A 12,268-nucleotide genomic window follows, 5' to 3' on the forward strand; every position below is an offset into this window, starting at 1 on the left:
CGGGGGTCTTGTCCCCCTCTTCGGTTCTTCTGCCGGGCCACCGCGCCTTCTTGTAGCTCTTTTACAGGCGGTGGCCCGGTCTTCTGTCGCCGCTGTCGTCGCCGCCGCCGCCGCCTTCCGTTCTTGTTCTTCTTCTTGTTCTTCTTCTTCTTCTCCTGGAGATGTTGACTCGACGAGCTCTCCGGCCGGAATGCCAGAGCCGCGCTGTGCGGTCACTTATATAGTGACAATGGGGCGGTGTCACATGGTATATGTCACATGGGTTGGTCACATGGGTTGATGTCACATGGGGACTATGACATCGTAAGGGGGCGGGGTCACCATGTGACCAACCCATGTGACATATACCATGTGACACCGCCCCATTGTCACTATATAAGTGGCAGCGGAGCGTGTCCCTGGCATTCCGGCCGGAGAGCTCGTCGAGTCAACATCTCCAGGAGAAGAAGAAGAAGAAGAACAAGAAGAAGAACAAGAACGGAAGGCGGCGGCGGCGACGACGACAGCGGCGACAGAAGACCGGGCCACCGCCTGTAAAAGAGCTACAAGAAGGCGCGGTGGCCCGGCAGAAGAACCGAAGAGGGGGACAAGACCCCCGAAGTCGGGAGAAGAGGCCGGCGGCGGGGAGGAAGAAAGCCGGACTCCTCCGCTAGTAAAAGAGCTACACACAGATAGCGGAGGAGTCCGGCGAGAAGACCCCCGAAGACGGAAGACCCCCCGGAGCTGTGCAATAAAATATTTTTTCCCTGTGTTGTGTTTTTTTTTGTACTTTATTTCACAGGTGAATGGGTAGGGGTACATTGTACCCCATACTCATTCACATAGGGTGGGGGGCCGGTATCCGGGGGCCCCCTTCTTAAAGGGGGCTCCCGGATTCCGATAAGCCCCCCGCCCGCAGACCCCGACAACCAACGGCCAGGGTTGTTGGGAAGAGGCCCTTGTCCTCATCAACATGGGGACAAGGTGCTTTGGGGTGGGGGGGCCGCGCGGCCCCCCCTTCCCCAAGGCACCCCCCCATGTTGAGGGCACGCGGCCTGGTACGGCTCAGGTGGGGGGGCGCGCTCGCTCGCCCCCCTTTCCTGGCCGGCCGGGTAGCGTGCTCGGACAAGGGTCTGGTGTGGACTTTGGGGGAACCCCCACGCCGATTTTTTTCGGCGTTGGGGTTCCCCTTTAAGCCCATTCCAGGCGGCGGAGCCCGCTACGTCTCCTTCGCGGGCCCCGCCTACCTGTACACGCGCTCGAAATGGGCGGACTTTCCGAGCGGGAACAGTCCGCTCATTTCGAAAGTACAGCGGACAGGCCCACACACGGGCGGACTGTTCGCTCAAACACAGTTTCAGCGGACAGTTTTTCGGAATTTCCGAAAGACTTTGTCCGTCCAACTGTCCGCTGAAACTGTCCGCTGAAAGCCCACACACGAGCGGACTGTCCGCCCAAACACTGTTCAGCGGACAAGGTTGGGCGAACAGTCCGCCCGTGTGTACGCGGCCATAGTGTTTTGCTTTTAGGCCAAAAAGTTCAATTTTGGTCTCATCTGACAAGATCACCTTCTTCCACATGTTTTACATATTGCAGGTCCAATCGACACTGTGCCCCCCACACTGGCAACAGGGGAAGTGATACTGTGCACCCAACACAGGGACCAAGAGAAGTGATACTGTGCACCCAACACAGGGAACAAGAGAAGTGATACTGTGCACCCAACACAGGGAACAAGGGAAGTGATACTGTGCACCCAACACAGGGAACAAGGGAAGTGATACTGTGCACCCAACACAGGGACCAAGAGAAGTGATACTGTGCACCCAACACAGGAAACAAGGGAAGTGATACTGTGCACCCAACACAGGGAACAAGAGAAGTGATACTGTGCCCCCAACACAGGGAACAAGAGAAGTGATACTGTGCACCCAACACAGGGAACAAGGGAAGTGATACTGTGCACCCAACACAGGGAACAAGGGAAGTGATACTGTGCACCCAACACAGGGAACAAGGGAAGTGATACTGTGCACCCAACACAGGGAACAAGGGAAGTGATACTGTGCACCCAACACAGGGAACAAGGGAAGTGATACTGTGCACCCAACACAGGGAACAAGAGAAGTGATACTGTGCACCCAACACAGGGAACAAGGGAAGTGATACTGGGCACCCAACACAGGGAACAAGTGAAGTGATACTGTGCACCCAACACAGGGAACAAGGGAAGTGATACTGTGCACCCAACACAGGGAACAAGAGAAGTGATACTGTGCACCCAACACAGGGAACAAGGGAAGTGATACTGGGCACCCAACACAGGGAACAAGTGAAGTGATACTGTGCACCCAACACAGGGAACAAGAGAAGTGATACTGTGCACCCAACACAGGGAACAAGAGAAGTAATACTGTGCACCCAACACAGGGAACAAGGGAAGTGATACTGTGCGCCCAACACAGGAAACAAGGGAAGTAATACTGTGCACCCAACACAGGGAACAAGGGAAGTGATACTGTGCACCCAACACAGGGAACAAGAGAAGTAATACTGTGCACCCAACACAGGGAACAAGAGAAGTGATACTGTGCACCCAACACAGGGAACAAGGGAAGTGATACTGTGCACCCAACACAGGGAACAAGAGAAGTGATACTGTGCACCCAACACAGGGAACAAGTGAAGTGATACTGTGCCCCCCACACTGGCAACAGGGGAAGTGGTACTGTGCACCCAACACAGGGAACAAGAGAAGTGATACTGTGCACCCAACACAGGGAACAAGAGAAGTAATACTGTGCACCCAACACAGGAAACAAGGGAAGTGATACTGTGCACCCAACACAGGGAACAAGAGAAGTAATACTGTGCACCCAACACTGGGAACAAGAGAAGTGATACTGTGCACCCAACACAGGGAACAAGAGAAGTGATACTGTGCACCCAACACAGGGAACAAGAGAAGTGATACTGTGCACCCAACACAGGGAACAAGGGAAGTGATACTGTGCACCCAACACAGGGAACAAGGGAAGTAATACTGTGCACCCAACACAGGGAACAAGGGAAGTGATACTGTGCACCCAACACAGGGAACAAGAGAAGTGATACTGTGCACCCAACACGGGGAACAAGAGAAGTAATACTGTGCACCCAACACAGGGAACAAGAGAAGTAATACTGTGCACCCAACACAGGGAACAAGGGAAGTGATACTGTGCACCCAACACAGGGAACAAGAGAAGTGATACTGTGCACCCAACACAGGGAACAAGAGAAGTGATACTGTGCACCCAACACAGGGAACAAGGGAAGTGATACTGTGCACCCAACACAGGGAACAAGGGAAGTGATACTGTGCACCCAACACAGGGAACAAGGGAAGTGATACTGTGCACCCAACACAGGGACCAAGAGAAGTGATACTGTGCACCCAACACAGGGAACAAGGGAAGTGATACTGTGCTCCCAACACAGGGGACAAGAGAAGTGATACTGTGCACCCAACACAGGGAACAAGAGAAGTAATACTGTGCACCCAACACAGGGAACAAGGGAAGTGATACTGTGCACCCAACACAGGGAACAAGAGAAGTAATACTGTGCACCCAACACAGGGAACAAGGGAAGTGATACTGTGCACCCAACACAGGGAACAAGAGAAGTGATACTGTGCACCCAACACAGGGAACAAGAGAAGTAATACTGTGCACCCAACACAGGGAACAAGAGAAGTAATACTATGCACCCAACACAGGGAACAAGAGAAGTAATACTGTGCACCCAACACAGAGAACAAGAGAAGTGATACTGTGCACCCAACACAGGGAACAAGAGAAGTGATACTGTGCACCCAACACAGGGAACAAGAGAAGTGATACTGTGCACCCAACACAGGGAACAAGAGAAGTGATACTGTGCACCCAACACAGGGACCAAGAGAAGTGATACTGTGCACCCAACACAGGGAACAAGAGAAGTGATACTGTGCACCCAACACAGGGAACAAGAGAAGTGATACTGTGCACCCAACACAGGGAACAAGAGAAGTGATACTGTGCACCCAACACAGGAAACAAGGGAAGTGATACTGTGCACCCAACACAGGGAACAAGAGAAGTGATACTGTGTACCCAACACAGGGAACAAGAGAAGTGATACTGTGCACCCAACACAGGAAACAAGGGAAGTGATACTGTGCACCCAACACAGGAAACAAGGGAAGTGATACTGTGCACCCAACACAGGGAACAAGAGAAGTGATACTGTGCACCCAACACAGGGAACAAGAGAAGTGATACTGTGCACCCAACACAGGGAACAAGGGAAGTGATACTGTGCACCCAACACAGGGAACAAGAGAAGTAATACTGTGCACCCAACACAGGGAACAAGAGAAGTGATACTGTGCACCCAACACAGGGAAAAAGAGAAGTAATACTGTGCACCCAACACAGGGAACAAGAGAGGTGATACTGTGCACCCAACACAGGGAACAAGGGAAGTGATACTGTGCACCCAACACAGGGAACAAGAGAAGTGATACTGTGCACCCAACACAGGGAACACGAGAAGTGATACTGTGCACCCAACACAGGGAACAAGAGAAGTGATACTGTGCCCCCCACACTGGCAACAGGGGAAGTGATACTGTGCACCCAACACAGGGAACAAGAGAAGTAATACTGTGCACCCAACACAGGGAACAAGAGAAGTGATACTGTGCACCCAACACAGGGAACAAGAGAAGTGATACTGTGAACCCAACACAGGGAACAAGTGAAGTGATACTGTGCCCCCCACACTGGCAACAGGGGAAGTGATACTGTGCACCCAACACAGGGAACAAGAGAAGTAATACTGTGCACCCAACACAGGGAACAAGAGAAGTAATACTGTGCACCCAACACAGGGAACAAGAGAAGTGATACTGTGCACCCAACACAGGGAACAAGAGAAGTGATACTGTGCACCCAACACAGGGAACAAGAGAAGTAATACTGTGCATCCAACACAGGGAACAAGAGAAGTAATACTGTGCACCCAACACAGGGAACAAGAGAAGTAATACTGTGCATCCAACACAGGGAACAAGAGAAGTAATACTGTGCACCCAACACAGGGAACAAGAGAAGTGATACTGTGCACCCAACACAGGGAACAAGGGAAGTAATACTGTGCACCCAACACAGGGAACAAGAGAAGTAATACTGTGCACCCAACACAGGAAACTAGGGAAGTGATACTGTGCACCCAACACAGGGAACAAGAGAAGTGATACTGTGCACCCAACACAGGGAACAAGAGAAGTGATACTGTGCACCCAACACAGGGACCAAGAGAAGTGATACTGTGCACCCAACACAGGGAACAAGGGAAGTAATACTGTGCACCCAACACAGGGAACAAGAGAGGTGATACTGTGCACCCAACACAGGGAACAAGGGAAGTGATACTGTGCACTCAACACAGGGAACAAGAGAGGTGATACTGTGCACCCAACACAGGGAACAAGTGAAGTGATACTGTGCACCCAACACAGGGAACAAGAGAAGTGATACTGTGCACCCAACACAGGGAACAAGAGAAGTGATACTGTGCACCCAACACAGGGAACAAGAGAAGTAATACTGTGCACCCAACACAGGGAACAAGAGAAGTGATACTGTGCACCCAACACAGGGAACAAGAGAGGTGATACTGTGCACCCAACACAGAGAACAAGAGAAGTGATACTGTGCACCCAACACAGGGAACAAGAGAAGTGATACTGTGCACCCAACACAGGGACCAAGAGAAGTGATACTGTGCACCCAACACAGGGAACAAGGGAAGTAATACTGTGCACCCAACACAGGGAACAAGAGAGGTGATACTGTGCACCCAACACAGGGAACAAGAGAAGTGATACTGTGCACCCAACACAGGGAACAAGGAAAATGATACTGTGCACCCAACACAGGGAACAAGGGAAGTGATACTGTGCACCCAACACAGGGAACAAGGGAAGTGATACTGTGCACCCAACACAGGGAACAAGGGAAGTGATACTGTGCACCCAACACAGGGAACAAGAGAAGTGATACTGTGCACCCAACACAGGGACCAAGAGAAGTGATACTGTGCACCCAACACAGGGAACAAGGGAAGTAATACTGTGCACCCAACACGGAACAAGAGAGGTGATACTGTGCACCCAACACAGGGAACAAGGGAAGTGATACTGTGCACTTAACACAGGGAACAAGAGAGGTGATACTGTGCACCCAACACAGGAAACAAGGGAAGTGATACTGTGCACCCAACACAGGGAACAAGAGAAGTGATACTGTGCACCCAACACAGGGAACAAGAGAAGTGATACTGTGCACCCAACACAGGGACCAAGAGAAGTGATACTGTGCACCCAACACAGGGAACAAGGGAAGTAATACTGTGCACCCAACACAGGGAACAAGAGAGGTGATACTGTGCACCCAACACAGGGAACAAGGGAAGTGATACTGTGCACTCAACACAGGGAACAAGAGAGGTGATACTGTGCACCCAACACAGGGAACAAGAGAAGTGATACTGTGCACCCAACACAGGGAACAAGAGAAGTGATACTGTGCACCCAACACAGGGAACAAGAGAAGTAATACTGTGCACCCAACACAGGGAACAAGGGAAGTGATACTGTGCACCCAACACAGGGAACAAGAGAAGTGATACTGTGCACCCAACACAGGGAACAAGAGAAGTGATACTGTGCACCCAACACAGGGAACAAGAGAAGTAATACTGTGCACCCAACACAGGGAACAAGAGAGGTGATACTGTGCACCCAACACAGAGAACAAGAGAAGTGATACTGTGCACCCAACACAGGGAACAAGAGAAGTGATACTGTGCACCCAACACAGGGACCAAGAGAAGTGATACTGTGCACCCAACACAGGGAACAAGGGAAGTAATACTGTGCACCCAACACAGGGAACAAGAGAGGTGATACTGTGCACCCAACACAGGGAACAAGAGAAGTGATACTGTGCACCCAACACAGGGAACAAGGGAAGTGATACTATGCACCCAACACAGGGAACAAGGAAAATGATACTGTGCACCCAACACAGGGAACAAGGGAAGTGATACTGTGCACCCAACACAGGGAACAAGGGAAGTGATACTGTGCACCCAACACAGGGAACAAGGGAAGTGATACTGTGCACCCAACACAGGGAACAAGAGAAGTGATACTGTGCACCCAACACAGGGACCAAGAGAAGTGATACTGTGCACCCAACACAGGGAACAAGGGAAGTAATACTGTGCACCCAACACAGGGAACAAGAGAGGTGATACTGTGCACCCAACACAGGGAACAAGGGAAGTGATACTGTGCACTCAACACAGGGAACAAGAGAGGTGATACTGTGCACCCAACACAGGAAACAAGGGAAGTGATACTGTGCACCCAACACAGGGAACAAGAGAAGTGATACTGTGCACCCAACACAGGGAGCAAGGTAAGTGATACTGTGCACCCAACACAGGGAACAAGAGAAGTGATACTGTGCACCCAACACAGGGACCAAGAGAAGTGATACTGTGCACCCAACACAGGGAACAAGGGAAGTAATACTGTGCACCCAACACAGGGAACAAGAGAGGTGATACTGTGCACCCAACACAGGGAACAAGAGAAGTGATACTGTGCACCCAACACAGGGAACAAGGGAAGTAATACTGTGCACCCAACACAGGGAACAAGGGAAGTGATACTGTGCACCCAACACAGGGAACAAGAGAAGTGATACTGTGCACCCAACACAGGGAACAAGAGAAGTGATACTGTGCACCCAACACAGGGAACAAGAGAAGTGATACTGTGCACCCAACACAGGGAACAAGGAAAGTGATACTGTGCACCCAACACAGGGAACAAGGGAAGTGATACTGTGCACCCAACACAGGGAACAAGAGAAGTGATACTGTGCACCCAACACAGGGAACAAGGAAAGTGATACTGTGCACCCAACACAGGGAACAAGAGAAGTGATACTGTGCACCCAACACAGGGAACAAGAGATGTGATACTGTGCACCCAACACAGGGAACAAGGGAAGTGATACTGTGCACCCAACACAGGGAACAAGAGAAGTGATACTGTGCACCCAACACAGGGAACAAGAGAAGTGATACTGTGCACCCAACACAGGGAACAAGGAAAGTGATACTGTGCACCCAACACAGGGAACAAGGGAAGTGATACTGTGCACCCAACACAGGGAACAAGGGAAGTGATACTGTGCGCCCAACACAGGAAACAAGGGAAGTGATACTGTGCACCCAACACAGGGAACAAGAGAAGTGATACTGTGCACCCAACACAGGGACCAAGAGAAGTGATACTGTGCACCCAACACAGGGAACAAGGGAAGTAATACTGTGCACCCAACACAGGGAACAAGAGAGGTGATACTGTGCACCCAACACAGGGAACAAGAGAAGTGATACTGTGCACCCAACACAGGGAACAAGAGAAGTGATACTGTGCACCCAACACAGGGAACAAGAGAAGTGATACTGTGCACCCAACACAGGGACCAAGAGAAGTGATACTGTGCACCCAACACAGGGAACAAGGGAAGTAATACTGTGCACCCAACACAGGGAACAAGGGAAGTGATACTGTGCACCCAACACAGGGAACAAGAGAGGTGATACTGTGCAGCCAACACAGGAAACAAGGGAAGTGATACGGTGCACCCAACATAGGGAACAAGAGAGGTGATACTGTGCACCCAACACAGGGAGCAAGGTAAGTGATACTGTGCACCCAACACAGGGAACAAGAGAGGTGATACTGTGCACCCAACACAGGGAACAAGGAAAGTGATACTGTGCACCCAACACAGGGAACAAGAGAAGTGATACTGTGCACCCCGTATATAGAACATGAGCAGTGATTCTGTGCACATGGATCTGGTGCTGCCATATTGGTCCCCGTCGCCGGCTGTCCATCCTAAGTCCTCCTCTGGGGTCGAGGGGCAGAAGTCGGGAGAAGGAATCTCCATAGAAGGGAAAACATTCCTTTATCATAAACCTGCTCTTGTCGCCTGAAAAATAAAGGCAGCTGGCAAACGGGAGGCAGCGCATGCATTGGCCTTTCCCTCCCCGCGTTGGCAGTATGCAGCTCATAACTCATACCTAGGTGTTCTCCTCCCATCCTCCGCTCATTATAAGGTGGTCGCAGCGAAGGGTTAAAGCCAGGCGCAGCGATACGCGGCGACGTATGTGGCAGGATGGATGCTTTCCCCTGCTCTGTCACAGATAATCAGTATGTAACCTTTCCGCTTCATATTTTATCAAGAGAAATTCCCCGGCCTGCTCTCAAGATGCCGCATTCCCCGCTGAGCCTGTCTTACAGATATGTGTCTATGTATGGATCTATTTTACATGGAGAATAACACAATGCCGCTGCCACATCCATAATCTCCGGGGGCCCTGGTCGTCTGCCCGGCCTGGCTCCCCTGCAGTTCTCCTGGTGAACTCTGGGTGGCAGTGTGTGAGTTCAGAGGTAAAGGCAATAGCGATGGTCACATGATCAAGTCATCATAAAAAAAATATTCAACTCTACTTCAGATATCTGTGTAATGTGACCACGCAATAAAATGTGCTATTTATTATGTGAGCATTGTCAGGTCCCGTTTAGGCTTGAGACCCACAGCTCGGTCACTGTGCTGAGAGCATGCTCCCAGCACCAAAAACTCAACCATCCATGGATGCACATGTGCGTCATGTGGGCGGAAAAGTCCACCCTCTTTGCTGCCGTGTTACGTATGCGTTACCGGGAGGCAGGGCTTCTTTTCTTAGAGAATAAGTGCAGAAACTCCCCCCCTTCTGAGTCACCCCTTGTCTCCGCCACCTATCCACCTCCGAGGACCGTCCCTTGGCAGCACCCCCTACCTACTTCCGAGGACCGCCCCTTGTCTCCGCCCCCTACCCAACTCCGAGGATCATCCCTTGGTTCCAACTCCCTACCCACCTCCAAGGATCGTCCCTTGGTTCAAACCCCTACTCACCTCCGAGAACCATCCCTTTGTTCCACCCCCTACCCACCTCCAAGAACTGTCCCTTGGTTCCACCCCCTACCCACCTCAAAGAATCATCCCTTGGTTCCACCCACCTCTAAGGACCATCCCTTGGTTCCACCCCCTACCCACCTCTGAGAACCGTCCCTTGGTTCTATCCCCTACCTACCTCCAAGAACCATCCCTTGGTTCCACCCACCTCTGAGGACTGTCCCTTGGGTCCACCCCCTACCCACCTCCGAGGACCATCCATTGGTTCCACCCCCTACCCACCTCCGAGAACCGTCCCTTGGTTCCACCCCCTACCCAACTCCAAGAACCATCCCTTGGTTCCACCCACCTCCGAGGATTGTCCCTTGGGTCCACCCCCTACCCACCTCTGAGGACCGTCCCTTGGTTCCACCCCCTACCCACCTCGGAGGACCACCCCTATGTTCCTCCCCCTACCCACCTCCGAGGACCGTCCCTTGGTTCCACCACCTACCCACCTTAGAGGACAGTCCCTTGGTTCCACCCCCTACCCACCTCCCATGACCGTCCCTTGGATCCACCCCCTACCCACCTTCGAGGACGCCCCTTGGTTCCAACCCCTACCCACCTTCGGGCACTGTCCCTTGGTTCCACCCCTTACCCACCTCCGAGGACGTCCCTTTGTTCCACCCCCCCTACTCACCTCCAAGAACCATCCCTTGGTTCCACCCACCTCCGAGGACCATCCCTTGGTTCCACCCCTACCCACCTCAGAGGACCGTCCCTTTGTTGCACCCCTACCCACCTCCGAGAACCGTCCCTTGGTTTCACCCCCCTACCCACCTCTGAGGACTGTCCCTTGGTTCCACCCCCTACCCACCTCCGAGGACCGTTCCTTGGTTCCACCCCCTACCCACCTTCGAGGACGCCTCTTGGTTCCAGCCCCTACCCACCTTCGAGGACTGTCCCTTGGTTCCACCCCTACCCACCTCTGAGGACGTCCCTTGGTTCCACCCCCCTACCCACCTCCAAGAACCATCCCTTGGTTCCACCCAGCTCCGAGGACCGTCCCTTGGCTCCACCCCCTACCCACCTTCGAGGACCGTCCCTTGGTTGCATCCATACCCACCTCCGAGAACCGTCCCTTGGTTCCACCCCCCTACCCACCTCCAAGGACCATCCCTTTTAGAGAATACAGAGCCAAGTATAATTTTGTGGTGCTAAGTAATGTGTATGGAATTTGTTAATGATAACAAGAAAAGCAGTAAAATAGATCCCATTAGACATGTGCAATTCGTTTTGTTCCAACTTAGTTTTTTAACAAATTTCGACAAATTCGTTAATTCTGAAATATCCGAATTAACGCAAACCCGTTTAACTAATTTTTCAGAATATTCGTAACTTTGAATATTCGAAAATTTGGAAACCTGAAATTTCGAAAATCCCCAAATAATAATAACCAAGTAATAATAACTTAACTAACTATTAAATTATAGTTATAGTAATTATGATGCTGCATGGAATCTAGACATGTGCACCGCCGACAAAAATTTGTTTGTTTTCGTTCTCGTTTCTTTTGTTTTTTCATTTTTCGGGTCATTCAATTTTGATCGCAAATCGTAAATTAGAAAATTAGAAAATTAGAAAGAAAATCTGAAAACTCTAAAGAATAACTAACTAATAATAACTAAATGTTAAATTATAGTTATTTATTATTAATTTGTTCCATTCCTTTGGTTTTGGATAATTCATAACTTCGGATAAATTAGTATTCGTTACTCTCACTTAAGCCCCATACACACTATCAGTTTTTCTGCTGATTTTTTCCTTCAGATTTACCAAAACCATGTAGTGGAAGGGCCGGCCTGATTGCATACACATTGAAACTCCTAAGGTTTGACCTCATATTATATGGTTTTGGTAAATCTGAAGGAAAAACTGATAGTGTGTATGGGGCTTAACAGCCAAAATAAAAGGAAATTCCAAGACCTATAACTTAATAGTTAGTTATTATTAGTTATTCTTTCTAATGTTCTGATTCTCTTTCTTATTTTCGAATTTACGACTTGCGATCAAAACTAATGACCCGAAAAATGAAAAAACAAATGAAACAAGAACAAATTTTTCGGCAGTGCAGCATCTTGTAGATTCTCCACATCAACAAAAGACCCCCTCAGCAACAACAGATCCTCCCCACAACAATAGACCACCCCAGCACCATCAGATCCTCCCCAGCACCA

This window comes from Lithobates pipiens, unplaced genomic scaffold (genome assembly GCF_037356315.1).
Source record: "Lithobates pipiens isolate NorthernLeopardFrog02 unplaced genomic scaffold, aLitPip1_a1.2 Scaffold_10, whole genome shotgun sequence".
Taxonomy (NCBI): Eukaryota; Metazoa; Chordata; class Amphibia; order Anura; family Ranidae; genus Lithobates; species Lithobates pipiens.